Source organism: Oncorhynchus masou, unplaced genomic scaffold (assembly GCF_036934945.1).
Source record: "Oncorhynchus masou masou isolate Uvic2021 unplaced genomic scaffold, UVic_Omas_1.1 unplaced_scaffold_4967, whole genome shotgun sequence".
In the NCBI taxonomy this organism is placed as follows: domain Eukaryota; kingdom Metazoa; phylum Chordata; class Actinopteri; order Salmoniformes; family Salmonidae; genus Oncorhynchus; species Oncorhynchus masou.
The window spans coordinates 220-5,073 of NW_027011365.1; the positions used below are offsets into that span (position 1 = coordinate 220).

The 4,854-nt window shown below is 52.3% G+C and overlaps 1 pseudogene; it reads left to right on the top strand.

Moving 5' to 3' along the window:
• The first annotated feature begins 539 nt into the window (after positions 1-539).
• Positions 540-4,536, top strand: LOC135535673 (carbohydrate-responsive element-binding protein-like; annotated as a pseudogene).
• Positions 4,537-4,854: the final 318 nt, after the last annotated feature.

The following is a 4,854-nucleotide window of genomic DNA, read 5'->3' on the forward strand; positions in this document are numbered from 1 at the left end:
ATGAATTGGCCCGAGGTGAGGCTGTGTCGCATTTGAGTAAGAGCACTGTTCTGGAGTCGGCGCTAAAGACACATGCGAATGACTGTTTTCCCCTTAGTGGGGGAATTCTCCCCATAGATCACACATGTCTACAGGAATGTGCTGCGTCGCAACAGACTGAAAGGGTTTTTCCCAAAATTCCCCATAAAGTAGGCCTAACCGCTGCGGTTGAGTTTAAGAGCACAATTTAATTTATATGAATTATTTGATTGGTTTAGCAGCATCAAAAACCATCTGTTTGATTCATTTATGCATTAAAAAGTGGGTTGAGTTCATGGCTCGGTAGTAACGTGTCTGCCTAATGGTAATTTTCACGGCTTGCGAGTGCGGCTGTCATTTGAAATCTATTTCCTTATTTAGCAAACATCTGTGCTAGTAATGTCAAAAGCAGACGATGGCTCATTGAACCAGGGGCCGTAAGGGAAAATGTGTTAGCGCTTTAGCATCTTGCTAGCGTCTTAGCGTCTTCTCACAGCTGTCGCTCCGCAGAGGTTTCTGACATGTCGTGCCTGGACACGAACTTGATAGCACTGCGTCTCCGAGTCGGAAAACTCCTCTGGGATGGCATGGCTGTTGTGGTGACGACGCTGCGAGAGCTGTTGAGAATCATGCAGTGTTTGTTTAACACTAGCGTAACGCTCACACAGAGTTAGCGTCGCTTAGCCCCAAAGGGGGTTAGAAAGTCTGCTGTAAGTGTGTCAGCACCAGGTGGAGTCTTACTTCTGTTTTTGCTCTCTTTGTTCCCCCCCATTCTCTGTTTCTCCCCCCTTGTACTTGCCTCCGCTGTTCCACACTGTTCCAGTGACATGTGAAATCTTGGCTTGAGCCTCGGAGCACATCACCCTGTTCTGGTGCACGGCACACACATATCCCAGCAATGTGTTGTATAAGAACCAGTTGTTCCACTCTGTTTGATTGTTGTGTGTCACCAACCTATGTCATGGTGCTTGTACCAGAGGTGGTCTTGAAATGAAATGTATTGTGTGTGTTCATGTAGTGTTTTTATTTTATGAATGCTCTCTCTCTCCTCCTCTCCAGTGAGCCCCAGTGAGAACAACAGGGCATTTGGTCTGAGCTCTATGTGGCCCCTGGAGGGCCCTCCACACAACAAGCAGGCTAATGGGGACCGGCTGGGCCCTCACTGGAGGCCCCAGAGCCCAAAGAGTCCCAAGAGCCCCAAAGTCCTTCGCTTAAGCCCCCAGGAGAGCAGGTTGTGTAACCCTCTCACCTCTCCCTCACACCCCTCCATACACAGGGCCATATATGGATTTGTATTTTTTTACCATATCAGCTAAAGCAGAACGAGTGTATTTTGAAGTCATTGTGTGTGTGTTCCAGTCTTTCAATGAGAGCCAAACTCCTGGATATGGACAGCAATGAGAACGGAGACTCCAAGGATGACTTTGAGGAGTACAGACCCTCCACGCCACAGCCTGCCCAAAACGGTATGCTCTTCATCACTACCATATTCACATGCACACACACCACCTCTAGCCTAACTAAGTGGGTCACAGCTAATTGTAAATTCTAAATTAGTATTCTGTATTCATGAGCTGACCAACCTACCTCGCTCGCTTTCTCCTCTCGGCTACCACCATCTCTTTCCCTATCGCTCTCAATCTCTCTCTCACGCGCTCTCTCCCTCCCTCCACCTCTCCATCTCCCTCTCTCTACCTTTTTCTCGCTCTCCTCTCCATCTCCTCAGGCTCCGCAGTGAAGGAGCCCCCAGGCCTTCTCTATCTCATGGGGATTCTCGGGCAGTGAGGAGGGGGCTGGAGGGGAGTTCCCCGCCGGTTCCCCAAGGCCCGAGCACCGCTCCCTGGGAGGCCTGCTGGAGGAGCACCCACCGGGCCCTACTGGGAGGAGGCTCTCTCCTAGCCTCCGTGGGCCCTGGGACGACACTTGGACGCGCCACACATCCATCCCCCAGGGTGCCCCCGGACTAACCCCCACCACCACCCCCCACAGGAGGTCAACATCACGGCCCCCAAAGTCCCCTCCTCGGATCCCCCTGTGGTGGATGACCTTATAACCTTCTCCAGCTTGGAGCCCCTACCCCAGCCCCGCTTTGACTTCCCCTGCGCCCTGCACGCCCCTGAGGTGAAGCCCCTGCCCCTCACACCGCCTCCCCCTAACCCCCGGGAAAGGGCCTGCCACAGGCATGCCCAGGCCCTCCAGACACCCCAGAGCCCCCAAGCCCCCCGGAGCCTCCATCACCAGACCCAGGAACAGGCCAGCCCAGGAGAGTGGGTCTACCCACAGGCATGCCCGGAGTCCCCAGCAGCAGAGCCAGGTCCTGGGTCAGGGCTAGCCCAGCGGAGTGGGCCCCTTCCCCCACCACACCAACGGGTGCGCCTGTCTGTGACGCCTGGGGCCACGGGGCCCGGGAGGAGGAGGAGGTCCAGCCAAAGCCTGCTCTCAGCCTCTCAACTAGGTGAGGGGAAACACACGCACAAATACAAACGCATGCAATGCGAGCAGCACATTGACGCTTAAGCACAGAAATATATACACACACACACGAACTCCCTCACCCCACTTCCCTTCCCCCTCCAGACAGGGGATTTTTTTTATTTCATCATTACAGAGCAAAACGAACATCTTATCCATTTGCTTACATGTACATAAGCGCAGCGCAGCTCAGTTCATGACAGTTTTACTTTTCCAGTCAGTCGTTTAACGATGGTGGAACAGGAGCACTGCAAATGTAATAGATTTTCACAGCGAATCTAAGGGGTGTTTTAAAGCGTTGCCCTCCGGTGCCATTTTGATATGCTAACTTCATATCTAGTCGCCAACAGTGTTCTCCTAAGGATGCCGTCTTGGAACTGCCTCCAGAGCTGATCATCAAGCCTGCGTCTGCTTGTAATGCTGCTAATAACTTTCATCTTAGAGCTAGAATCAAACAACTCAACAACTCTTGACATGCACGTGGCGGCGAAAAGTACATAAAACAAGTAGCAAATCTGTTACCTTGTGCCCCAATATGTTTGTTCGGATATTGACTTAGAAAACACACAGGTTGTTGTAAAGTTGTTGGCAGCATAGAAATGAAATTACTGGAACTGGGGATGAAAAGAACTCTGACTGCAGCAAATTGACTGCAATCTCATGGGTCCACTCTATATGCCTGAGTGATTGTGTTTCTATACTTTTGTGTGTGTTTTTTTTTTTAGGGGACGTTCCAAATGGCTCCCTATTCCCTATATAGTGCACTACTTTAGATCAGGGCCCAAAGGCAATAGGGTGCCATTTCGGAGGCGGCCTTGGAGAGCTAACGACATAGGATTTGTTTTTGTTGACTGAAAAGGGATGTTTGGTCGGTTCTCTGATCGTGGAGTTCTTGATTGTGGTTCCGTGTCAGCTGAACTCCTTAGCACCTCCAGAGAGCTGTCTCAGATCGAACACATGCACACCCACACCTTTTCAACCCTGTCGTCTGCACGTGAGCTCGTCTCGCTTCAGTGCTTCTTCAATGCCCCGTTAGGATCTCTCCCATCGCGGGGCTCCAGAGTGGCGCGGCAGTCTTAAGGCCCTGCATCTCAAGTGCTGGAGGCGTCACTACAGATCCTGGTTCGATTCCAGGCTGTATCACAACTGGCCGTGTTTGGGAGTCCCATAGAGCCGGCGCACAATTGGCCCAGCGTCGTCAGGGTTTGGCCGTGGTAGACCGTCATTGTAAATAAGAATTTGTTGTTAACTGACTTGCCTAGTTAAATAATGGTTCAATTAGAAAACAAAGTGGGGCTTTGTCAGTCTGCAATGTTAGACTAAGAAGAAAATGTCTGCACACTTATTTGATGCGTTTTAGTGAAACGATATATACATATTTATTATCTCTGTGTCATCTCTCTCTCTCAGTTTTAGACCTCCCCCTTTGCCAGGACAGTCTGGAGTCAGAAGACAAGCCCTCTGCAGTCCCCTTCTCCCTGTTCCCTGACCCTCGCCTCTGGAGCCCTAAAACACGTCGCCTGGAGGTCAACGTGCGCCCGCGCCCTCCCCCATCCGACCCCGCATTGACCCGTGGAGCTTCATCTCAGCCGGGGGAGGGGCATGGTGTTGTCCAGGGCCCCGGCGGTCAGACTGCCACCTGCTGGGGTACCAGCCTCGCCAACTAACCCCTTCACGAGCTGTGACCCCTTCCCTCCCCGGACTGTGACCCGTTCTCCCTGAGGGCCTACCCATCGCCAGGCATCACGCGCGACACACCGTTGCCCTTTGACCCCTTCTCTGCGCCGTTTCTACCTCCCGCTCAGCGCCTTGCTCCACCAACGGGTCCCCGACCCTGCCCACATTCCGGGTGGCACCCCTGAACCCGGCTGACTCACCGCTCATTGACCTTGGCTGGGCTGCTGCGTGCGGGGTCGGGGTCGAGGTCAAGCCCCTGGATGTCACCAAAGAGAAGACGCGACCCAGGAAGACTCTAGGACTCAAGCCCTTCAAGTCCCCTACGCAACTCCGAGACGATCGCTTCTAAACTAAACCCCCAAACCCTACTCCGACCCCGGAGACACGGAGCTTGACTTTATCACAAGAGTTTTTACAGACAATCTTTTTTAGGACCCCCCCCTAAATGGATGGACTACAGGCTATGTATATCCTGTGTTAGGAATGAGTCCTTTTCAAAACAAAAATGCACATTTCCCCTGGAGTGGTTTTGACTTGTTGCCCTCCATGTTGCCTTAGAAACCAACCAGGAAGCTAATCCTGCTAGCCATCTAGCCCAGTGACAATGGATTGTTGGAGTGGGAGCCCTGTGCACAAGAACCAACGCCTTTTATTCCAAACAAAGGATTCCTCTCTCTCTACACTCCT